Here is a 26,673-nt window from a genome sequence, read left to right on the forward strand (position 1 = left end):
AGTATTACTTATTATCAAGAAAAATGGTTGTGTATTCTCTGGTCATTTAAGCAAAATCCTCCTTTCAGGGTCCACCCATAGACAAAGCCCAGATTTAATCTCTGTGGGAGATCAAGATTTGGCCACCCTGAAATCTATCTCTTTACCTTGGTTGTTTTCTCTAGGGACATTTGACCTCCCCCACTAACTGCCTAAAGAATTTGACATGGTGGCTCCTTCCTAGAACAGATCTATCATGACTGCTATAAAGATAATGTAGGATAGAGGTTACAATAGAAAAGGCACCAACAAGCCCATCTTATTGGGAGTTCTGTCTCTCTGGCCACATTCTTTGGCCCTGCAAGGAGTTGCCAGACAATCATTTACAAGGGAAGTCTCCATTTGTAAAGGTATCTCCCTCTCTGTATTGGGAAGAGAGGGGGATGAGCTCATTTCTAGTGACTTATCAATGTGGAAGGTGAGGCCTTGAGCTACATAATAAACCTTACTCTTGTTTACTGTGCTTTAGTGGTAATTTCCTGTAACTGACTCCCCCCACCCCCAAAATCTTCCTTTGTCATTGGCTGAAAATGGTATTTAAGACGAGAATTTCTGCTATTGTGTTGAGAAACGCAGTGTCCCTGCTTTCTCCCATGTATACATGTTATTAACCTTGGTATTATTTTCTCCTGCTAACCTGTCTTGTTGATTATTTGGCCAGCCAGAAGAACCTTAAGGGAAAGGGCAGAGAGAGATTCTCCCTCTTCCCCCGACAGTTTTGGCGTAGTCGCCAGGAGCCACACTGGCTGACAAGTTGCCTTCTCTGGCTGGAAGACCTGCCTTCTCCCTGGACCACTGCAGATGGTGAGATACGGGAACGCCTGACAAAAGCTGGCAAAAGGTAAGACTTCTTACCATGTCAGCCTCCCGGAATCTCTATCTGCGGAGTCCGGCGGAAGGAAATGGTGAGAATTTTTTCTCTTTCTAAATTTAGATTGGCAGGAGAAAATATTTGGGAAACTAGTTTCTTGGGCTTTTAGTGACTCTTGGTTTAAATTTGGTAGAGTACTCTTGGTTTTGATCTTGATCCCTTTTCCTCCCAGAGTAATCTCTGTCTTGTTCTGCGTCCTGAGAAAACTTGGCTTTGTGACCAGTGAGAATCTTCTCCTTGGTCTCCACCATACGGAAGGTGCATTTACCGGGGTGCACCTCGGTGGCCAGTCGAGTAGACTGGGGTTCCGAACTGTCTCTTTGTCCGGCTGTGCCAAGCTCTCAGGGGAATTTGTCATAAAGGGCCCAGTCCATAAGGGCTTTTGTCGTCTTTACCTTCGTTGCTTGTTAGTGCTGGAAAAATCCCATTCCAGTATCGCCTGCCTGGTGTCACAGATTAGCGGGTCTGTGACTGGAGGCGTCCCACACTATTGTGGGAGACCGGAGACACCATCCTTACCGCCTGTGCAACGAAGGTCTTTACTTTCTCTGAATATCTTTGGGAGTGAATTCTGTGGATCACGGGGGCTACATCATTTGCGCCCTCACCAGGGACGCCTCTTTGCGTCCATGGTAGATTTATTCTAAGCATGGAAAGTTACCTCCGGTTCTTTCCTTAAAAAGGCTTATTGTTCGAGTCACTATTGGAATAAATATACAAATGAAGATCCTACTAGTCAATGGCCAGACGACGGATCCTTTGAATTGGAAAAACTTCTAAATTGGGGGAAAAAAAATGTTTTGAGAGCTCTCACATAATTAGTTATTTGGTACCTAAGAAAAGGCCAAAAAAAAAAAGAAGGGAAAAATTTGACTAGCCTTAAGACCTTGACTCAGGTTACAATTGAATTGAGAACATGTAAAAGTGTAAGTGTTGATAAGATTATAAAGGTTGGAATGTTTGAGCTAATTTTATATAGAGGTTACATCAACTTTGCCTGAGTATGTTTTAAAATGTCTGACTGGGAATGCTTCCATTGTCCAAAATTAGAAGACCAAGACCTATTGATAAAAATCTTAATGATAACTATGTTTAAAGGTATAAGAGGTGATAAAATTTGCATGAAATTTTGTAGGAAAAAACTGATGTTATTTCTATTACAGAACTGGTTAACAAAAATAGTAATTTAAATGATGGCTAATTTTATCTGAAGTCTTATGAAGTCTTATAGGCAATCTAAATAATTATTGGGAACAAGTAAATAGTTGTGAAAAAGATAAATGTTGGATGAACTATAACAATAATTATGTGTTGTGGTGGTTACAGCTTCCAAACTCTTTTTGGTGACTTTTAGAGTTTTGCTAAAATTTATGATAAAAAATTCTCTGAGTATCATCATTTCCAAATAAGATAAGATATTAGACATTGATTGCTAAATGTACGTTTGTCTACTTTTGGCTTTTCATTACAGGAAAACTAAAAGGTGTTTTGGGTCTATTGGTAAACATGTATTTTATTAAAAGATTGTACTATAAAGTAACATGTTTCTAGAAGTTATGAAGTGTTTATAAATTTTCCAATCCACAAGATACTAATGTAAAAAAAAGTTTATAATTGTTTAGTTTTTACTTACAAATTAAGGTTTCTAAAGGTTAAAATTTCTAATTAATATATGTGATTGAAGCTACTAAATATTAAGAAAAATATGTCTGTGTACAAGGAAAGTAAGATGTATAAAGAAGGTGCAAAGAATGGAAATATTTTGTTTGGTTAAGAAAGATAAATTTGTCCTCAAGTACTAGAAGGGAAAAGAAAGACATGGGACAAATTCTAGATGTAAAAAGAAAGTTATAGAAGGTTTGTGGAAGAGGAATTCTGGAAAAGGAGTTTTTGTATGGTCAAGTTGGCTAAGATTGAAATGAATTTAATTAAGTAAATGAGTTTTAATAGCAGAAGTAAGCTGGTGCAAAATTGAAATTTCTCGTAAAAAGAGATAATTTGCTTAAACTTGATAAAGAGGTTATAAAAGATTTTTCTTTACCTTTGAGTAAGTCTACCTAAAAAAAAAAAAAAACCTGTTAAAATAATTTCCTACGTTCAAAAGACTGAGGTCTCGCTATTAAGGCTTTTTGGACTGTTAATGTTCTGTTTGCTTTGATTGTTTATATTTTTGACAAGCTCCACCAAAATTCATATCTTAAAATAAGTCTTTTTTTCTTTGAGAATTTTCAAAGGGCTCTGAAATTTCTCAAAGAAATTTGCTCTCTTCCTATAAGGAGGAAGATACTAAACTTATTAGGCTTATTCAGTATGTTAAATTACATAGAAAACATTGTCAGATAAGTGAAGATAAAACCTTCTTAGGTGGTATTATGTGGGCAAATGTTATTGATATAGGTGTTTTAAAATTGTATAACATTACTGAAATTCTGATCTGTCCTGATTATCAGTCATAATTCTGGTTATTATTATTTTAAAGTGTTGTATGTCACAAAATTAACCAAATTTCTTTGTCAGTTGCCATTTTGAGGTCTTGTTGTTTACAGACTCATTTCTTTCCTCTAATGTTTTTGCAAAATATGTTTTAACTTCAGAAAAATTCATGGAAAGGACTCTGACATTTACACTGAAGTACAGGCTTCTGATAAACTTTCTGATCATAAAACTAAACTTGGTAAGAAATTACAGACATCTGATGGAGAGACTGATAACTTCATGAAGCTGCTAACAAAAAGATTGAGATCAAGAATGGATTATACGGGACTGAATAAACTGATAAGGATGCTTATAATTTTTATGATTTTTCATTTGAAGTATTGCTGAATTTTTAATGTTTTGTTTTTTTCAGATTTAAGGAAAACTTTTTCTTGTTTCTCCTGAGCTAGCTATGACTTATAACAATTTGGTAAATGATATTTTTGTAAGTAAAATGGAAATATTTATCTTTTTCTCTCTACCTGATCCCTCCAGGATTTGGAAACTCTTAGTAAGTGAGTATTGTTGTTTTCATGGCAATATGGTTATTTGCATAAGTTCAATAAGAATCTGTTCTCCTTATAACAGGACACAATTGGAAACACTTGTTATATTACCAAGGTTGTGACTGGAACATCATATTTGCGATATAACCATATAGCTTTTGAGGAATGAAGATTGGACTTTATGGAATAAAGACACTTGGAAATATTGGCCTGGTACCTTATGTTCCAAGTAGCACTTACCAGGATAAGTAAAGAATGTCACTTGTCTGGCAGGTACAAGGAACGTTGAAATATTTGGGGGGAACCTTGGAAGAGAGGAATTCACCCAAATCTGTAGGTATTGCAGGCAAAGTCTGATGACAAAATCCTTGGTTTGGCTTTCCTGGCCTTGAGAGGCTTTTGAAGTTCAATGTGAGATTCCTTACAAAAGTTCCAGCAAAGCAGATTTAAAAGAGCCTATGTGGTCAATTGCTATTCTTGCTGTACTTATGGAAATAATTGGGCCAACTCTATTGAAACTAGACTTATTTTGCAAACTAGTTAGTTTTAAGTTGGCTATCTTTGATAAAAATGAGGGTGATTTTTGAGAAAAAAATTATGTTTCAGTAAAAACTATAGTATACATTTGCGGATATTAGATCCTAGTTTCGTTAATTGTCTTTTGAGGTTTTTGTTTTATATCTGTTGACTGGACTGGATCCTGATTTCTTCTAGTCTCCTAAAATATCTGGCTACAGATGTCCAAACTAACGTTTTTGATTTTTTCCATCATTTTCATTTGAAATCACTGAAAACTGAACCTGCCCTTTTTCCTGAAGCCTTACAAACTGAAGCTGATGGACTTGATACAAACTTAAGAGATTACTTGATGACATCATCGGAGACATTTTAAACTGCAAAAGATGCTTTGACGCTGACATCTGAAATTCTTCTTCACTGGCTGTCCTCTAAACTCAAAAACTGTTTTATGACTTGCTCTAACCATTAACCTTGTTTTTCTTTTGTTTCCATAGAAATGCTTCTATTAAATACTTGATTGCTTGCTTCCATAATATAGGCGTAACCTTGAGAGCCCACCTGCATCACCACCTTCCAAAATGAACTTAATTGAACTGATCTATTATCAGGACTAAGAAATGTGTTCAGTGAGATGAAACAATCTACCAACTCAGCTTCTGGACTATGAAACTTCTTTAAGTTTCAAAAGGACTGTGAAACTTTTAGTTTCAAAGGCAGGACTGTGGGAGATCAAGGTTTGGCCACCCTGAAATCTATCTCTTTACCTTGGTTGTTTTCTCTAGGGACATTTGACCTCCCCCACTAACTGCCTAAAGAATTTGACATGGTGGCTCCTTCCTAGAACAGATCTATCATGACTGCTATAAAGATAATGTAGGATAGAGGTTACAATAGAAAAGGCACCAACAAGCCCATCTTATCAGGAGTTCTGTCTCTCTGGCCACATTCTTTGGATGGCCCTGCAAGGAGTTGCCAGACAATCATTTACAAGGGAAGTCTCCATTTGTAAAGGTATCTCCCTCTCTGTATTGGGAAGAGAGGGGGATGAGCTCATTTCTAGTGACTTATCAATGTGGAAGGTGAGGCCTTGAGCTACATAATAAACCTTACTCTTGTTTACTGTGCTTTAGTGGTAATTTCCTGTAACTGACTCCCCCCACCCCCAAAATCTTCCTTTGTCATTGGCTGAAAATGGTATTTAAGACGAGAATTTCTGCTATTGTGTTGAGAAACGCAGTGTCCCTGCTTTCTCCCATGTATACATGTTATTAACCTTGGTATTATTTTCTCCTGCTAACCTGTCTTGTTGATTATTTGGCCAGCCAGAAGAACCTTAAGGGAAAGGGCAGAGAGAGATTCTCCCTCTTCCCCCGACAGTTTTGGCGTAGTCGCCAGGAGCCACACTGGCTGACAAGTTGCCTTCTCTGGCTGGAAGACCTGCCTTCTCCCTGGACCACTGCAGATGGTGAGATACGGGAACGCCTGACAAAAGCTGGCAAAAGGTAAGACTTCTTACCATGTCAGCCTCCCGGAATCTCTATCTGCGGAGTCCGGCGGAAGGAAATGGTGAGAATTTTTTCTCTTTCTAAATTTAGATTGGCAGGAGAAAATATTTGGGAAACTAGTTTCTTGGGCTTTTAGTGACTCTTGGTTTAAATTTGGTAGAGTACTCTTGGTTTTGATCTTGATCCCTTTTCCTCCCAGAGTAATCTCTGTCTTGTTCTGCGTCCTGAGAAAACTTGGCTTTGTGACCAGTGAGAATCTTCTCCTTGGTCTCCACCATACGGAAGGTGCATTTACCGGGGTGCACCTCGGTGGCCAGTCGAGTAGACTGGGGTTCCGAACTGTCTCTTTGTCCGGCTGTGCCAAGCTCTCAGGGGAATTTGTCATAAAGGGCCCAGTCCATAAGGGCTTTTGTCGTCTTTACCTTCGTTGCTTGTTAGTGCTGGAAAAATCCCATTCCAGTATCGCCTGCCTGGTGTCACAGATTAGCGGGTCTGTGACTGGAGGCGTCCCACACTATTGTGGGAGACCGGAGACACCATCCTTACCGCCTGTGCAACGAAGGTCTTTACTTTCTCTGAATATCTTTGGGAGTGAATTCTGTGGATCACGGGGGCTACATCATTTGCGCCCTCACCAGGGACGCCTCTTTGCGTCCATGGTAGATTTATTCTAAGCATGGAAAGTTACCTCCGGTTCTTTCCTTAAAAAGGCTTATTGTTCGAGTCACTATTGGAATAAATATACAAATGAAGATCCTACTAGTCAATGGCCAGACGACGGATCCTTTGAATTGGAAAAACTTCTAAATTGGGGGAAAAAAAATGTTTTGAGAGCTCTCACATAATTAGTTATTTGGTACCTAAGAAAAGGCCAAAAAAAAAAAGAAGGGAAAAATTTGACTAGCCTTAAGACCTTGACTCAGGTTACAATTGAATTGAGAACATGTAAAAGTGTAAGTGTTGATAAGATTATAAAGGTTGGAATGTTTGAGCTAATTTTATATAGAGGTTACATCAACTTTGCCTGAGTATGTTTTAAAATGTCTGACTGGGAATGCTTCCATTGTCCAAAATTAGAAGACCAAGACCTATTGATAAAAATCTTAATGATAACTATGTTTAAAGGTATAAGAGGTGATAAAATTTGCATGAAATTTTGTAGGAAAAAACTGATGTTATTTCTATTACAGAACTGGTTAACAAAAATAGTAATTTAAATGATGGCTAATTTTATCTGAAGTCTTATGAAGTCTTATAGGCAATCTAAATAATTATTGGGAACAAGTAAATAGTTGTGAAAAAGATAAATGTTGGATGAACTATAACAATAATTATGTGTTGTGGTGGTTACAGCTTCCAAACTCTTTTTGGTGACTTTTAGAGTTTTGCTAAAATTTATGATAAAAAATTCTCTGAGTATCATCATTTCCAAATAAGATAAGATATTAGACATTGATTGCTAAATGTACGTTTGTCTACTTTTGGCTTTTCATTACAGGAAAACTAAAAGGTGTTTTGGGTCTATTGGTAAACATGTATTTTATTAAAAGATTGTACTATAAAGTAACATGTTTCTAGAAGTTATGAAGTGTTTATAAATTTTCCAATCCACAAGATACTAATGTAAAAAAAAGTTTATAATTGTTTAGTTTTTACTTACAAATTAAGGTTTCTAAAGGTTAAAATTTCTAATTAATATATGTGATTGAAGCTACTAAATATTAAGAAAAATATGTCTGTGTACAAGGAAAGTAAGATGTATAAAGAAGGTGCAAAGAATGGAAATATTTTGTTTGGTTAAGAAAGATAAATTTGTCCTCAAGTACTAGAAGGGAAAAGAAAGACATGGGACAAATTCTAGATGTAAAAAGAAAGTTATAGAAGGTTTGTGGAAGAGGAATTCTGGAAAAGGAGTTTTTGTATGGTCAAGTTGGCTAAGATTGAAATGAATTTAATTAAGTAAATGAGTTTTAATAGCAGAAGTAAGCTGGTGCAAAATTGAAATTTCTCGTAAAAAGAGATAATTTGCTTAAACTTGATAAAGAGGTTATAAAAGATTTTTCTTTACCTTTGAGTAAGTCTACCTAAAAAAAAAAAAAAACCTGTTAAAATAATTTCCTACGTTCAAAAGACTGAGGTCTCGCTATTAAGGCTTTTTGGACTGTTAATGTTCTGTTTGCTTTGATTGTTTATATTTTTGACAAGCTCCACCAAAATTCATATCTTAAAATAAGTCTTTTTTTCTTTGAGAATTTTCAAAGGGCTCTGAAATTTCTCAAAGAAATTTGCTCTCTTCCTATAAGGAGGAAGATACTAAACTTATTAGGCTTATTCAGTATGTTAAATTACATAGAAAACATTGTCAGATAAGTGAAGATAAAACCTTCTTAGGTGGTATTATGTGGGCAAATGTTATTGATATAGGTGTTTTAAAATTGTATAACATTACTGAAATTCTGATCTGTCCTGATTATCAGTCATAATTCTGGTTATTATTATTTTAAAGTGTTGTATGTCACAAAATTAACCAAATTTCTTTGTCAGTTGCCATTTTGAGGTCTTGTTGTTTACAGACTCATTTCTTTCCTCTAATGTTTTTGCAAAATATGTTTTAACTTCAGAAAAATTCATGGAAAGGACTCTGACATTTACACTGAAGTACAGGCTTCTGATAAACTTTCTGATCATAAAACTAAACTTGGTAAGAAATTACAGACATCTGATGGAGAGACTGATAACTTCATGAAGCTGCTAACAAAAAGATTGAGATCAAGAATGGATTATACGGGACTGAATAAACTGATAAGGATGCTTATAATTTTTATGATTTTTCATTTGAAGTATTGCTGAATTTTTAATGTTTTGTTTTGTTCAGATTTAAGGAAAACTTTTTCTTGTTTCTCCTGAGCTAGCTATGACTTATAACAATTTGGTAAATGATATTTTTGTAAGTAAAATGGAAATATTTATCTTTTTCTCTCTACCTGATCCCTCCAGGATTTGGAAACTCTTAGTAAGTGAGTATTGTTGTTTTCATGGCAATATGGTTATTTGCATAAGTTCAATAAGAATCTGTTCTCCTTATAACAGGACACAATTGGAAACACTTGTTATATTACCAAGGTTGTGACTGGAACATCATATTTGCGATATAACCATATAGCTTTTGAGGAATGAAGATTGGACTTTATGGAATAAAGACACTTGGAAATATTGGCCTGGTACCTTATGTTCCAAGTAGCACTTACCAGGATAAGTAAAGAATGTCACTTGTCTGGCAGGTACAAGGAACGTTGAAATATTTGGGGGGAACCTTGGAAGAGAGGAATTCACCCAAATCTGTAGGTATTGCAGGCAAAGTCTGATGACAAAATCCTTGGTTTGGCTTTCCTGGCCTTGAGAGGCTTTTGAAGTTCAATGTGAGATTCCTTACAAAAGTTCCAGCAAAGCAGATTTAAAAGAGCCTATGTGGTCAATTGCTATTCTTGCTGTACTTATGGAAATAATTGGGCCAACTCTATTGAAACTAGACTTATTTTGCAAACTAGTTAGTTTTAAGTTGGCTATCTTTGATAAAAATGAGGGTGATTTTTGAGAAAAAAATTATGTTTCAGTAAAAACTATAGTATACATTTGCGGATATTAGATCCTAGTTTCGTTAATTGTCTTTTGAGGTTTTTGTTTTATATCTGTTGACTGGACTGGATCCTGATTTCTTCTAGTCTCCTAAAATATCTGGCTACAGATGTCCAAACTAACGTTTTTGATTTTTTCCATCATTTTCATTTGAAATCACTGAAAACTGAACCTGCCCTTTTTCCTGAAGCCTTACAAACTGAAGCTGATGGACTTGATACAAACTTAAGAGATTACTTGATGACATCATCGGAGACATTTTAAACTGCAAAAGATGCTTTGACGCTGACATCTGAAATTCTTCTTCACTGGCTGTCCTCTAAACTCAAAAACTGTTTTATGACTTGCTCTAACCATTAACCTTGTTTTTCTTTTGTTTCCATAGAAATGCTTCTATTAAATACTTGATTGCTTGCTTCCATAATATAGGCGTAACCTTGAGAGCCCACCTGCATCACCACCTTCCAAAATGAACTTAATTGAACTGATCTATTATCAGGACTAAGAAATGTGTTCAGTGAGATGAAACAATCTACCAACTCAGCTTCTGGACTATGAAACTTCTTTAAGTTTCAAAAGGACTGTGAAACTTTTAGTTTCAAAGGCAGGACTGTGGGAGATCAAGGTTTGGCCACCCTGAAATCTATCTCTTTACCTTGGTTGTTTTCTCTAGGGACATTTGACCTCCCCCACTAACTGCCTAAAGAATTTGACATGGTGGCTCCTTCCTAGAACAGATCTATCATGACTGCTATAAAGATAATGTAGGATAGAGGTTACAATAGAAAAGGCACCAACAAGCCCATCTTATCAGGAGTTCTGTCTCTCTGGCCACATTCTTTGGATGGCCCTGCAAGGAGTTGCCAGACAATCATTTACAAGGGAAGTCTCCATTTGTAAAGGTATCTCCCTCTCTGTATTGGGAAGAGAGGGGGATGAGCTCATTTCTAGTGACTTATCAATGTGGAAGGTGAGGCCTTGAGCTACATAATAAACCTTACTCTTGTTTACTGTGCTTTAGTGGTAATTTCCTGTAACTGACTCCCCCCACCCCCAAAATCTTCCTTTGTCATTGGCTGAAAATGGTATTTAAGACGAGAATTTCTGCTATTGTGTTGAGAAACGCAGTGTCCCTGCTTTCTCCCATGTATACATGTTATTAACCTTGGTATTATTTTCTCCTGCTAACCTGTCTTGTTGATTATTTGGCCAGCCAGAAGAACCTTAAGGGAAAGGGCAGAGAGAGATTCTCCCTCTTCCCCCGACAGTTTTGGCGTAGTCGCCAGGAGCCACACTGGCTGACAAGTTGCCTTCTCTGGCTGGAAGACCTGCCTTCTCCCTGGACCACTGCAGATGGTGAGATACGGGAACGCCTGACAAAAGCTGGCAAAAGGTAAGACTTCTTACCATGTCAGCCTCCCGGAATCTCTATCTGCGGAGTCCGGCGGAAGGAAATGGTGAGAATTTTTTCTCTTTCTAAATTTAGATTGGCAGGAGAAAATATTTGGGAAACTAGTTTCTTGGGCTTTTAGTGACTCTTGGTTTAAATTTGGTAGAGTACTCTTGGTTTTGATCTTGATCCCTTTTCCTCCCAGAGTAATCTCTGTCTTGTTCTGCGTCCTGAGAAAACTTGGCTTTGTGACCAGTGAGAATCTTCTCCTTGGTCTCCACCATACGGAAGGTGCATTTACCGGGGTGCACCTCGGTGGCCAGTCGAGTAGACTGGGGTTCCGAACTGTCTCTTTGTCCGGCTGTGCCAAGCTCTCAGGGGAATTTGTCATAAAGGGCCCAGTCCATAAGGGCTTTTGTCGTCTTTACCTTCGTTGCTTGTTAGTGCTGGAAAAATCCCATTCCAGTATCGCCTGCCTGGTGTCACAGATTAGCGGGTCTGTGACTGGAGGCGTCCCACACTATTGTGGGAGACCGGAGACACCATCCTTACCGCCTGTGCAACGAAGGTCTTTACTTTCTCTGAATATCTTTGGGAGTGAATTCTGTGGATCACGGGGGCTACATCATTTGCGCCCTCACCAGGGACGCCTCTTTGCGTCCATGGTAGATTTATTCTAAGCATGGAAAGTTACCTCCGGTTCTTTCCTTAAAAAGGCTTATTGTTCGAGTCACTATTGGAATAAATATACAAATGAAGATCCTACTAGTCAATGGCCAGACGACGGATCCTTTGAATTGGAAAAACTTCTAAATTGGGGGAAAAAAAATGTTTTGAGAGCTCTCACATAATTAGTTATTTGGTACCTAAGAAAAGGCCAAAAAAAAAAAGAAGGGAAAAATTTGACTAGCCTTAAGACCTTGACTCAGGTTACAATTGAATTGAGAACATGTAAAAGTGTAAGTGTTGATAAGATTATAAAGGTTGGAATGTTTGAGCTAATTTTATATAGAGGTTACATCAACTTTGCCTGAGTATGTTTTAAAATGTCTGACTGGGAATGCTTCCATTGTCCAAAATTAGAAGACCAAGACCTATTGATAAAAATCTTAATGATAACTATGTTTAAAGGTATAAGAGGTGATAAAATTTGCATGAAATTTTGTAGGAAAAAACTGATGTTATTTCTATTACAGAACTGGTTAACAAAAATAGTAATTTAAATGATGGCTAATTTTATCTGAAGTCTTATGAAGTCTTATAGGCAATCTAAATAATTATTGGGAACAAGTAAATAGTTGTGAAAAAGATAAATGTTGGATGAACTATAACAATAATTATGTGTTGTGGTGGTTACAGCTTCCAAACTCTTTTTGGTGACTTTTAGAGTTTTGCTAAAATTTATGATAAAAAATTCTCTGAGTATCATCATTTCCAAATAAGATAAGATATTAGACATTGATTGCTAAATGTACGTTTGTCTACTTTTGGCTTTTCATTACAGGAAAACTAAAAGGTGTTTTGGGTCTATTGGTAAACATGTATTTTATTAAAAGATTGTACTATAAAGTAACATGTTTCTAGAAGTTATGAAGTGTTTATAAATTTTCCAATCCACAAGATACTAATGTAAAAAAAAGTTTATAATTGTTTAGTTTTTACTTACAAATTAAGGTTTCTAAAGGTTAAAATTTCTAATTAATATATGTGATTGAAGCTACTAAATATTAAGAAAAATATGTCTGTGTACAAGGAAAGTAAGATGTATAAAGAAGGTGCAAAGAATGGAAATATTTTGTTTGGTTAAGAAAGATAAATTTGTCCTCAAGTACTAGAAGGGAAAAGAAAGACATGGGACAAATTCTAGATGTAAAAAGAAAGTTATAGAAGGTTTGTGGAAGAGGAATTCTGGAAAAGGAGTTTTTGTATGGTCAAGTTGGCTAAGATTGAAATGAATTTAATTAAGTAAATGAGTTTTAATAGCAGAAGTAAGCTGGTGCAAAATTGAAATTTCTCGTAAAAAGAGATAATTTGCTTAAACTTGATAAAGAGGTTATAAAAGATTTTTCTTTACCTTTGAGTAAGTCTACCTAAAAAAAAAAAAAAACCTGTTAAAATAATTTCCTACGTTCAAAAGACTGAGGTCTCGCTATTAAGGCTTTTTGGACTGTTAATGTTCTGTTTGCTTTGATTGTTTATATTTTTGACAAGCTCCACCAAAATTCATATCTTAAAATAAGTCTTTTTTTCTTTGAGAATTTTCAAAGGGCTCTGAAATTTCTCAAAGAAATTTGCTCTCTTCCTATAAGGAGGAAGATACTAAACTTATTAGGCTTATTCAGTATGTTAAATTACATAGAAAACATTGTCAGATAAGTGAAGATAAAACCTTCTTAGGTGGTATTATGTGGGCAAATGTTATTGATATAGGTGTTTTAAAATTGTATAACATTACTGAAATTCTGATCTGTCCTGATTATCAGTCATAATTCTGGTTATTATTATTTTAAAGTGTTGTATGTCACAAAATTAACCAAATTTCTTTGTCAGTTGCCATTTTGAGGTCTTGTTGTTTACAGACTCATTTCTTTCCTCTAATGTTTTTGCAAAATATGTTTTAACTTCAGAAAAATTCATGGAAAGGACTCTGACATTTACACTGAAGTACAGGCTTCTGATAAACTTTCTGATCATAAAACTAAACTTGGTAAGAAATTACAGACATCTGATGGAGAGACTGATAACTTCATGAAGCTGCTAACAAAAAGATTGAGATCAAGAATGGATTATACGGGACTGAATAAACTGATAAGGATGCTTATAATTTTTATGATTTTTCATTTGAAGTATTGCTGAATTTTTAATGTTTTGTTTTTTTCAGATTTAAGGAAAACTTTTTCTTGTTTCTCCTGAGCTAGCTATGACTTATAACAATTTGGTAAATGATATTTTTGTAAGTAAAATGGAAATATTTATCTTTTTCTCTCTACCTGATCCCTCCAGGATTTGGAAACTCTTAGTAAGTGAGTATTGTTGTTTTCATGGCAATATGGTTATTTGCATAAGTTCAATAAGAATCTGTTCTCCTTATAACAGGACACAATTGGAAACACTTGTTATATTACCAAGGTTGTGACTGGAACATCATATTTGCGATATAACCATATAGCTTTTGAGGAATGAAGATTGGACTTTATGGAATAAAGACACTTGGAAATATTGGCCTGGTACCTTATGTTCCAAGTAGCACTTACCAGGATAAGTAAAGAATGTCACTTGTCTGGCAGGTACAAGGAACGTTGAAATATTTGGGGGGAACCTTGGAAGAGAGGAATTCACCCAAATCTGTAGGTATTGCAGGCAAAGTCTGATGACAAAATCCTTGGTTTGGCTTTCCTGGCCTTGAGAGGCTTTTGAAGTTCAATGTGAGATTCCTTACAAAAGTTCCAGCAAAGCAGATTTAAAAGAGCCTATGTGGTCAATTGCTATTCTTGCTGTACTTATGGAAATAATTGGGCCAACTCTATTGAAACTAGACTTATTTTGCAAACTAGTTAGTTTTAAGTTGGCTATCTTTGATAAAAATGAGGGTGATTTTTGAGAAAAAAATTATGTTTCAGTAAAAACTATAGTATACATTTGCGGATATTAGATCCTAGTTTCGTTAATTGTCTTTTGAGGTTTTTGTTTTATATCTGTTGACTGGACTGGATCCTGATTTCTTCTAGTCTCCTAAAATATCTGGCTACAGATGTCCAAACTAACGTTTTTGATTTTTTCCATCATTTTCATTTGAAATCACTGAAAACTGAACCTGCCCTTTTTCCTGAAGCCTTACAAACTGAAGCTGATGGACTTGATACAAACTTAAGAGATTACTTGATGACATCATCGGAGACATTTTAAACTGCAAAAGATGCTTTGACGCTGACATCTGAAATTCTTCTTCACTGGCTGTCCTCTAAACTCAAAAACTGTTTTATGACTTGCTCTAACCATTAACCTTGTTTTTCTTTTGTTTCCATAGAAATGCTTCTATTAAATACTTGATTGCTTGCTTCCATAATATAGGCGTAACCTTGAGAGCCCACCTGCATCACCACCTTCCAAAATGAACTTAATTGAACTGATCTATTATCAGGACTAAGAAATGTGTTCAGTGAGATGAAACAATCTACCAACTCAGCTTCTGGACTATGAAACTTCTTTAAGTTTCAAAAGGACTGTGAAACTTTTAGTTTCAAAGGCAGGACTGTGGGAGATCAAGGTTTGGCCACCCTGAAATCTATCTCTTTACCTTGGTTGTTTTCTCTAGGGACATTTGACCTCCCCCACTAACTGCCTAAAGAATTTGACATGGTGGCTCCTTCCTAGAACAGATCTATCATGACTGCTATAAAGATAATGTAGGATAGAGGTTACAATAGAAAAGGCACCAACAAGCCCATCTTATCAGGAGTTCTGTCTCTCTGGCCACATTCTTTGGATGGCCCTGCAAGGAGTTGCCAGACAATCATTTACAAGGGAAGTCTCCATTTGTAAAGGTATCTCCCTCTCTGTATTGGGAAGAGAGGGGGATGAGCTCATTTCTAGTGACTTATCAATGTGGAAGGTGAGGCCTTGAGCTACATAATAAACCTTACTCTTGTTTACTGTGCTTTAGTGGTAATTTCCTGTAACTGACTCCCCCCACCCCCAAAATCTTCCTTTGTCATTGGCTGAAAATGGTATTTAAGACGAGAATTTCTGCTATTGTGTTGAGAAACGCAGTGTCCCTGCTTTCTCCCATGTATACATGTTATTAACCTTGGTATTATTTTCTCCTGCTAACCTGTCTTGTTGATTATTTGGCCAGCCAGAAGAACCTTAAGGGAAAGGGCAGAGAGAGATTCTCCCTCTTCCCCCGACAGTTTTGGCGTAGTCGCCAGGAGCCACACTGGCTGACAAGTTGCCTTCTCTGGCTGGAAGACCTGCCTTCTCCCTGGACCACTGCAGATGGTGAGATACGGGAACGCCTGACAAAAGCTGGCAAAAGGTAAGACTTCTTACCATGTCAGCCTCCCGGAATCTCTATCTGCGGAGTCCGGCGGAAGGAAATGGTGAGAATTTTTTCTCTTTCTAAATTTAGATTGGCAGGAGAAAATATTTGGGAAACTAGTTTCTTGGGCTTTTAGTGACTCTTGGTTTAAATTTGGTAGAGTACTCTTGGTTTTGATCTTGATCCCTTTTCCTCCCAGAGTAATCTCTGTCTTGTTCTGCGTCCTGAGAAAACTTGGCTTTGTGACCAGTGAGAATCTTCTCCTTGGTCTCCACCATACGGAAGGTGCATTTACCGGGGTGCACCTCGGTGGCCAGTCGAGTAGACTGGGGTTCCGAACTGTCTCTTTGTCCGGCTGTGCCAAGCTCTCAGGGGAATTTGTCATAAAGGGCCCAGTCCATAAGGGCTTTTGTCGTCTTTACCTTCGTTGCTTGTTAGTGCTGGAAAAATCCCATTCCAGTATCGCCTGCCTGGTGTCACAGATTAGCGGGTCTGTGACTGGAGGCGTCCCACACTATTGTGGGAGACCGGAGACACCATCCTTACCGCCTGTGCAACGAAGGTCTTTACTTTCTCTGAATATCTTTGGGAGTGAATTCTGTGGATCACGGGGGCTACATCATTTGCGCCCTCACCAGGGACGCCTCTTTGCGTCCATGGTAGATTTATTCTAAGCATGGAAAGTTACCTCCGGTTCTTTCCTTAAAAAGGCTTATTGTTCGAGTCACTATTGGAATAAATATACAAATGAAGATCCTACTAGTCAATGGCCAGACGACGGATCCTTTGAATTGGAAAAACTTCTAAATTGGGGGAAAAAAAATGTTTTGAGAGCTCTCACATAATTAGTTATTTGGTACCTAAGAAAAGGCCAAAAAAAAAAAGAAGGGAAAAATTTGACTAGCCTTAAGACCTTGACTCAGGTTACAATTGAATTGAGAACATGTAAAAGTGTAAGTGTTGATAAGATTATAAAGGTTGGAATGTTTGAGCTAATTTTATATAGAGGTTACATCAACTTTGCCTGAGTATGTTTTAAAATGTCTGACTGGGAATGCTTCCATTGTCCAAAATTAGAAGACCAAGACCTATTGATAAAAATCTTAATGATAACTATGTTTAAAGGTATAAGAGGTGATAAAATTTGCATGAAATTTTGTAGGAAAAAACTGATGTTATTTCTATTACAGAACTGGTTAACAAAAATAGTAATTTAAATGATGGCTAATTTTATCTGAAGTCTTATGAAGTCTTATAGGCAATCTAAATAATTATTGGGAACAAGTAAATAGTTGTGAAAAAGATAAATGTTGGATGAACTATAACAATAATTATGTGTTGTGGTGGTTACAGCTTCCAAACTCTTTTTGGTGACTTTTAGAGTTTTGCTAAAATTTATGATAAAAAATTCTCTGAGTATCATCATTTCCAAATAAGATAAGATATTAGACATTGATTGCTAAATGTACGTTTGTCTACTTTTGGCTTTTCATTACAGGAAAACTAAAAGGTGTTTTGGGTCTATTGGTAAACATGTATTTTATTAAAAGATTGTACTATAAAGTAACATGTTTCTAGAAGTTATGAAGTGTTTATAAATTTTCCAATCCACAAGATACTAATGTAAAAAAAAGTTTATAATTGTTTAGTTTTTACTTACAAATTAAGGTTTCTAAAGGTTAAAATTTCTAATTAATATATGTGATTGAAGCTACTAAATATTAAGAAAAATATGTCTGTGTACAAGGAAAGTAAGATGTATAAAGAAGGTGCAAAGAATGGAAATATTTTGTTTGGTTAAGAAAGATAAATTTGTCCTCAAGTACTAGAAGGGAAAAGAAAGACATGGGACAAATTCTAGATGTAAAAAGAAAGTTATAGAAGGTTTGTGGAAGAGGAATTCTGGAAAAGGAGTTTTTGTATGGTCAAGTTGGCTAAGATTGAAATGAATTTAATTAAGTAAATGAGTTTTAATAGCAGAAGTAAGCTGGTGCAAAATTGAAATTTCTCGTAAAAAGAGATAATTTGCTTAAACTTGATAAAGAGGTTATAAAAGATTTTTCTTTACCTTTGAGTAAGTCTACCTAAAAAAAAAAAAAAACCTGTTAAAATAATTTCCTACGTTCAAAAGACTGAGGTCTCGCTATTAAGGCTTTTTGGACTGTTAATGTTCTGTTTGCTTTGATTGTTTATATTTTTGACAAGCTCCACCAAAATTCATATCTTAAAATAAGTCTTTTTTTCTTTGAGAATTTTCAAAGGGCTCTGAAATTTCTCAAAGAAATTTGCTCTCTTCCTATAAGGAGGAAGATACTAAACTTATTAGGCTTATTCAGTATGTTAAATTACATAGAAAACATTGTCAGATAAGTGAAGATAAAACCTTCTTAGGTGGTATTATGTGGGCAAATCTTATTGATATAGGTGTTTTAAAATTGTATAACATTACTGAAATTCTGATCTGTCCTGATTATCAGTCATAATTCTGGTTATTATTATTTTAAAGTGTTGTATGTCACAAAATTAACCAAATTTCTTTGTCAGTTGCCATTTTGAGGTCTTGTTGTTTACAGACTCATTTCTTTCCTCTAATGTTTTTGCAAAATATGTTTTAACTTCAGAAAAATTCATGGAAAGGACTCTGACATTTACACTGAAGTACAGGCTTCTGATAAACTTTCTGATCATAAAACTAAACTTGGTAAGAAATTACAGACATCTGATGGAGAGACTGATAACTTCATGAAGCTGCTAACAAAAAGATTGAGATCAAGAATGGATTATACGGGACTGAATAAACTGATAAGGATGCTTATAATTTTTATGATTTTTCATTTGAAGTATTGCTGAATTTTTAATGTTTTGTTTTTTTCAGATTTAAGGAAAACTTTTTCTTGTTTCTCCTGAGCTAGCTATGACTTATAACAATTTGGTAAATGATATTTTTGTAAGTAAAATGGAAATATTTATCTTTTTCTCTCTACCTGATCCCTCCAGGATTTGGAAACTCTTAGTAAGTGAGTATTGTTGTTTTCATGGCAATATGGTTATTTGCATAAGTTCAATAAGAATCTGTTCTCCTTATAACAGGACACAATTGGAAACACTTGTTATATTACCAAGGTTGTGACTGGAACATCATATTTGCGATATAACCATATAGCTTTTGAGGAATGAAGATTGGACTTTATGGAATAAAGACACTTGGAAATATTGGCCTGGTACCTTATGTTCCAAGTAGCACTTACCAGGATAAGTAAAGAATGTCACTTGTCTGGCAGGTACAAGGAACGTTGAAATATTTGGGGGGAACCTTGGAAGAGAGGAATTCACCCAAATCTGTAGGTATTGCAGGCAAAGTCTGATGACAAAATCCTTGGTTTGGCTTTCCTGGCCTTGAGAGGCTTTTGAAGTTCAATGTGAGATTCCTTACAAAAGTTCCAGCAAAGCAGATTTAAAAGAGCCTATGTGGTCAATTGCTATTCTTGCTGTACTTATGGAAATAATTGGGCCAACTCTATTGAAACTAGACTTATTTTGCAAACTAGTTAGTTTTAAGTTGGCTATCTTTGATAAAAATGAGGGTGATTTTTGAGAAAAAAATTATGTTTCAGTAAAAACTATAGTATACATTTGCGGATATTAGATCCTAGTTTCGTTAATTGTCTTTTGAGGTTTTTGTTTTATATCTGTTGACTGGACTGGATCCTGATTTCTTCTAGTCTCCTAAAATATCTGGCTACAGATGTCCAAACTAACGTTTTTGATTTTTTCCATCATTTTCATTTGAAATCACTGAAAACTGAACCTGCCCTTTTTCCTGAAGCCTTACAAACTGAAGCTGATGGACTTGATACAAACTTAAGAGATTACTTGATGACATCATCGGAGACATTTTAAACTGCAAAAGATGCTTTGACGCTGACATCTGAAATTCTTCTTCACTGGCTGTCCTCTAAACTCAAAAACTGTTTTATGACTTGCTCTAACCATTAACCTTGTTTTTCTTTTGTTTCCATAGAAATGCTTCTATTAAATACTTGATTGCTTGCTTCCATAATATAGGCGTAACCTTGAGAGCCCACCTGCATCACCACCTTCCAAAATGAACTTAATTGAACTGATCTATTATCAGGACTAAGAAATGTGTTCAGTGAGATGAAACAATCTACCAACTCAGCTTCTGGACTATGAAACTTCTTTAAGTTTCAAAAGGACTGTGAAACTTTTAGTTTCAAAGGCAGGACTGTGGGAGATCAAGGTTTGGCCACCCTGAAATCTATCTCTTTACCTTGGTTGTTTTCTCTAGGGACATTTGACCTCCCCCACTAACTGCCTAAAGAATTTGACATGGTGGCTCCTTCCTAGAACAGATCTATCATGACTGCTATAAAGATAATGTAGGATAGAGGTTACAATAGAAAAGGCACCAACAAGCCCATCTTATCAGGAGTTCTGTCTCTCTGGCCACATTCTTTGGATGGCCCTGCAAGGAGTTGCCAGACAATCATTTACAAGGGAAGTCTCCATTTGTAAAGGTATCTCCCTCTCTGTATTGGGAAGAGAGGGGGATGAGCTCATTTCTAGTGACTTATCAATGTGGAAGGTGAGGCCTTGAGCTACATAATAAACCTTACTCTTGTTTACTGTGCTTTAGTGGTAATTTCCTGTAACTGACTCCCCCCACCCCCAAAATCTTCCTTTGTCATTGGCTGAAAATGGTATTTAAGACGAGAATTTCTGCTATTGTGTTGAGAAACGCAGTGTCCCTGCTTTCTCCCATGTATACATGTTATTAACCTTGGTATTATTTTCTCCTGCTAACCTGTCTTGTTGATTATTTGGCCAGCCAGAAGAACCTTAAGGGAAAGGGCAGAGAGAGATTCTCCCTCTTCCCCCGACAGTTTTGGCGTAGTCGCCAGGAGCCACACTGGCTGACAAGTTGCCTTCTCTGGCTGGAAGACCTGCCTTCTCCCTGGACCACTGCAGATGGTGAGATACGGGAACGCCTGACAAAAGCTGGCAAAAGGTAAGACTTCTTACCATGTCAGCCTCCCGGAATCTCTATCTGCGGAGTCCGGCGGAAGGAAATGGTGAGAATTTTTTCTCTTTCTAAATTTAGATTGGCAGGAGAAAATATTTGGGAAACTAGTTTCTTGGGCTTTTAGTGACTCTTGGTTTAAATTTGGTAGAGTACTCTTGGTTTTGATCTTGATCCCTTTTCCTCCCAGAGTAATCTCTGTCTTGTTCTGCGTCCTGAGAAAACTTGGCTTTGTGACCAGTGAGAATCTTCTCCTTGGTCTCCACCATACGGAAGGTGCATTTACCGGGGTGCACCTCGGTGGCCAGTCGAGTAGACTGGGGTTCCGAACTGTCTCTTTGTCCGGCTGTGCCAAGCTCTCAGGGGAATTTGTCATAAAGGGCCCAGTCCATAAGGGCTTTTGTCGTCTTTACCTTCGTTGCTTGTTAGTGCTGGAAAAATCCCATTCCAGTATCGCCTGCCTGGTGTCACAGATTAGCGGGTCTGTGACTGGAGGCGTCCCACACTATTGTGGGAGACCGGAGACACCATCCTTACCGCCTGTGCAACGAAGGTCTTTACTTTCTCTGAATATCTTTGGGAGTGAATTCTGTGGATCACGGGGGCTACATCATTTGCGCCCTCACCAGGGACGCCTCTTTGCGTCCATGGTAGATTTATTCTAAGCATGGAAAGTTACCTCCGGTTCTTTCCTTAAAAAGGCTTATTGTTCGAGTCACTATTGGAATAAATATACAAATGAAGATCCTACTAGTCAATGGCCAGACGACGGATCCTTTGAATTGGAAAAACTTCTAAATTGGGGGAAAAAAAATGTTTTGAGAGCTCTCACATAATTAGTTATTTGGTACCTAAGAAAAGGCCAAAAAAAAAAAGAAGGGAAAAATTTGACTAGCCTTAAGACCTTGACTCAGGTTACAATTGAATTGAGAACATGTAAAAGTGTAAGTGTTGATAAGATTATAAAGGTTGGAATGTTTGAGCTAATTTTATATAGAGGTTACATCAACTTTGCCTGAGTATGTTTTAAAATGTCTGACTGGGAATGCTTCCATTGTCCAAAATTAGAAGACCAAGACCTATTGATAAAAATCTTAATGATAACTATGTTTAAAGGTATAAGAGGTGATAAAATTTGCATGAAATTTTGTAGGAAAAAACTGATGTTATTTCTATTACAGAACTGGTTAACAAAAATAGTAATTTAAATGATGGCTAATTTTATCTGAAGTCTTATGAAGTCTTATAGGCAATCTAAATAATTATTGGGAACAAGTAAATAGTTGTGAAAAAGATAAATGTTGGATGAACTATAACAATAATTATGTGTTGTGGTGGTTACAGCTTCCAAACTCTTTTTGGTGACTTTTAGAGTTTTGCTAAAATTTATGATAAAAAATTCTCTGAGTATCATCATTTCCAAATAAGATAAGATATTAGACATTGATTGCTAAATGTACGTTTGTCTACTTTTGGCTTTTCATTACAGGAAAACTAAAAGGTGTTTTGGGTCTATTGGTAAACATGTATTTTATTAAAAGATTGTACTATAAAGTAACATGTTTCTAGAAGTTATGAAGTGTTTATAAATTTTCCAATCCACAAGATACTAATGTAAAAAAAAGTTTATAATTGTTTAGTTTTTACTTACAAATTAAGGTTTCTAAAGGTTAAAATTTCTAATTAATATATGTGATTGAAGCTACTAAATATTAAGAAAAATATGTCTGTGTACAAGGAAAGTAAGATGTATAAAGAAGGTGCAAAGAATGGAAATATTTTGTTTGGTTAAGAAAGATAAATTTGTCCTCAAGTACTAGAAGGGAAAAGAAAGACATGGGACAAATTCTAGATGTAAAAAGAAAGTTATAGAAGGTTTGTGGAAGAGGAATTCTGGAAAAGGAGTTTTTGTATGGTCAAGTTGGCTAAGATTGAAATGAATTTAATTAAGTAAATGAGTTTTAATAGCAGAAGTAAGCTGGTGCAAAATTGAAATTTCTCGTAAAAAGAGATAATTTGCTTAAACTTGATAAAGAGGTTATAAAAGATTTTTCTTTACCTTTGAGTAAGTCTACCTAAAAAAAAAAAAAAACCTGTTAAAATAATTTCCTACGTTCAAAAGACTGAGGTCTCGCTATTAAGGCTTTTTGGACTGTTAATGTTCTGTTTGCTTTGATTGTTTATATTTTTGACAAGCTCCACCAAAATTCATATCTTAAAATAAGTCTTTTTTTCTTTGAGAATTTTCAAAGGGCTCTGAAATTTCTCAAAGAAATTTGCTCTCTTCCTATAAGGAGGAAGATACTAAACTTATTAGGCTTATTCAGTATGTTAAATTACATAGAAAACATTGTCAGATAAGTGAAGATAAAACCTTCTTAGGTGGTATTATGTGGGCAAATGTTATTGATATAGGTGTTTTAAAATTGTATAACATTACTGAAATTCTGATCTGTCCTGATTATCAGTCATAATTCTGGTTATTATTATTTTAAAGTGTTGTATGTCACAAAATTAACCAAATTTCTTTGTCAGTTGCCATTTTGAGGTCTTGTTGTTTACAGACTCATTTCTTTCCTCTAATGTTTTTGCAAAATATGTTTTAACTTCAGAAAAATTCATGGAAAGGACTCTGACATTTACACTGAAGTACAGGCTTCTGATAAACTTTCTGATCATAAAACTAAACTTGGTAAGAAATTACAGACATCTGATGGAGAGACTGATAACTTCATGAAGCTGCTAACAAAAAGATTGAGATCAAGAATGGATTATACGGGACTGAATAAACTGATAAGGATGCTTATAATTTTTATGATTTTTCATTTGAAGTATTGCTGAATTTTTAATGTTTTGTTTTTTTCAGATTTAAGGAAAACTTTTTCTTGTTTCTCCTGAGCTAGCTATGACTTATAACAATTTGGTAAATGATATTTTTGTAAGTAAAATGGAAATATTTATCTTTTTCTCTCTACCTGATCCCTCCAGGATTTGGAAACTCTTAGTAAGTGAGTATTGTTGTTTTCATGGCAATATGGTTATTTGCATAAGTTCAATAAGAATCTGTTCTCCTTATAACAGGACACAATTGGAAACACTTGTTATATTACCAAGGTTGTGACTGGAACATCATATTTGCGATATAACCATATAGCTTTTGAGGAATGAAGATTGGACTTTATGGAATAAAGACACTTGGAAATATTGGCCTGGTACCTTATGTTCCAAGTAGCACTTACCAGGATAAGTAAAGAATGTCACTTGTCTGGCAGGTACAAGGAACGTTGAAATATTTGGGGGGAACCTTGGAAGAGAGGAATTCACCCAAATCTGTAGGTATTGCAGGCAAAGTCTGATGACAAAATCCTTGGTTTGGCTTTCCTGGCCTTGAGAGGCTTTTGAAGTTCAATGTGAGATTCCTTACAAAAGTTCCAGCAAAGCAGATTTAAAAGAGCCTATGTGGTCAATTGCTATTCTTGCTGTACTTATGGAAATAATTGGGCCAACTCTATTGAAACTAGACTTATTTTGCAAACTAGTTAGTTTTAAGTTGGCTATCTTTGATAAAAATGAGGGTGATTTTTGAGAAAAAAATTATGTTTCAGTAAAAACTATAGTATACATTTGCGGATATTAGATCCTAGTTTCGTTAATTGTCTTTTGAGGTTTTTGTTTTATATCTGTTGACTGGACTGGATCCTGATTTCTTCTAGTCTCCTAAAATATCTGGCTACAGATGTCCAAACTAACGTTTTTGATTTTTTCCATCATTTTCATTTGAAATCACTGAAAACTGAACCTGCCCTTTTTCCTGAAGCCTTACAAACTGAAGCTGATGGACTTGATACAAACTTAAGAGATTACTTGATGACATCATCGGAGACATTTTAAACTGCAAAAGATGCTTTGACGCTGACATCTGAAATTCTTCTTCACTGGCTGTCCTCTAAACTCAAAAACTGTTTTATGACTTGCTCTAACCATTAACCTTGTTTTTCTTTTGTTTCCATAGAAATGCTTCTATTAAATACTTGATTGCTTGCTTCCATAATATAGGCGTAACCTTGAGAGCCCACCTGCATCACCACCTTCCAAAATGAACTTAATTGAACTGATCTATTATCAGGACTAAGAAATGTGTTCAGTGAGATGAAACAATCTACCAACTCAGCTTCTGGACTATGAAACTTCTTTAAGTTTCAAAAGGACTGTGAAACTTTTAGTTTCAAAGGCAGGACTGTGGGAGATCAAGGTTTGGCCACCCTGAAATCTATCTCTTTACCTTGGTTGTTTTCTCTAGGGACATTTGACCTCCCCCACTAACTGCCTAAAGAATTTGACATGGTGGCTCCTTCCTAGAACAGATCTATCATGACTGCTATAAAGATAATGTAGGATAGAGGTTACAATAGAAAAGGCACCAAGAAGCCCATCTTATCAGGAGTTCTGTCTCTCTGGCCACATTCTTTGGATGGCCCTGCAAGGAGTTGCCAGACAATCATTTACAAGGGAAGTCTCCATTTGTAAAGGTATCTCCCTCTCTGTATTGGGAAGAGAGGGGGATGAGCTCATTTCTAGTGACTTATCAATGTGGAAGGTGAGGCCTTGAGCTACATAATAAACCTTACTCTTGTTTATTGTGCTTTAGTGGTAATCTCCTGTAACTGACTCCCCCCACCCCCAAAATCCTCCTTTGTCATTGGCTGAAAATGGTATTTAAGATGAGAATTTCTGCTATTGTGTTGAGAAACGCAGTGTCCCTGCTTTCTCCCATGTATACATGTTATTAACCTTGGTATTATTTTCTCCTGCTAACCTGTCTTGTTGATTATTTGGCCAGCCAGAAGAACCTTAAGGGAAAGGGCAGAGAGAGATTCTCCCTCTTCCCCCGACATCTCCAAGCATCTGCCAGGCATTCTGTGGTCAGTGGGAAGCTCTCAAGTTGGCAGCCTCTTCTCTTGTGTCCTTTGCTGGTACTTAATCTTCCATCTCTTCAAGGTACAACTAGACAGAGGCTCAAAGGACTTGACATTGGAGAAATGTACTTTACATTCTCTTTCGACTTCTACACTTTTCCAAAAGACTCTCAGCATTTCCAGTAATTGTGCAGCAGTTTACCCAACACTAAGATTCTCACTATAAAAATTAAAATAAATAAATTTTGAAAAGGAAAAAAGTGATCTTTGCAATTTATACAGAATCTGTATAATGGGTGCATCCTTATAAATGGAGGAAAAATAACAAGTTTAACTATTTTGATTAGTTAACACAGTAAGTAATATACTTTATATATTACTGATTTTGAGATTATTTGTATTTAAAAATACTGCTTCAAATCCCTAAATTATTGTAAGTGGTAGAGTCTGCCATTATATACAAGTCAGCCAAAACTCCTCCATTCCTGTATAATCCTATATGTGGGTAGTAATGGTTAGTTCTTATAGATTGTTTGAACACCTGCATATCACAAAATACAAGTGGCCATTAAAAATTAAAATGTTCACCAAATACAAGATTATCTGATTCCCAGAAAAAGAAAACAATATTGTAACATTAAGGCTAAAACTATCAAAAAGGAAGCCAAGATACACTCAAGTAAAGCTTTTGCTGAAAAGTTAATTGGCTCATCTTTGAAACTTTATCATGTTTATTA

The 26,673-nt window shown here is 35.9% G+C and overlaps 2 long non-coding RNA genes across 2 annotated transcripts; both read left to right on the plus strand.

Moving 5' to 3' along the window:
• Positions 1–338: 338 nt before the first annotated feature.
• Positions 339–8,718, plus strand: LOC131421885 (uncharacterized). Its single transcript, XR_009223973.1, has 3 exons — positions 339–944; positions 3,505–5,976; positions 8,537–8,718. It is a non-coding gene; the product is annotated as an uncharacterized LOC131421885 (long non-coding RNA).
• An 829-nt stretch (positions 8,719–9,547) lies between these two features.
• Positions 9,548–25,662, plus strand: LOC131421884 (uncharacterized). The gene is made up of 4 exons (XR_009223972.1): positions 9,548–11,008; positions 13,569–16,040; positions 18,601–21,072; positions 23,633–25,662. It is a non-coding gene; the product is annotated as an uncharacterized LOC131421884 (long non-coding RNA).
• Positions 25,663–26,673: the final 1,011 nt, after the last annotated feature.

This window comes from Diceros bicornis, chromosome 25 (genome assembly GCF_020826845.1).
Source record: "Diceros bicornis minor isolate mBicDic1 chromosome 25, mDicBic1.mat.cur, whole genome shotgun sequence".
NCBI lineage: Eukaryota > Metazoa > Chordata > Mammalia > Perissodactyla > Rhinocerotidae > Diceros > Diceros bicornis.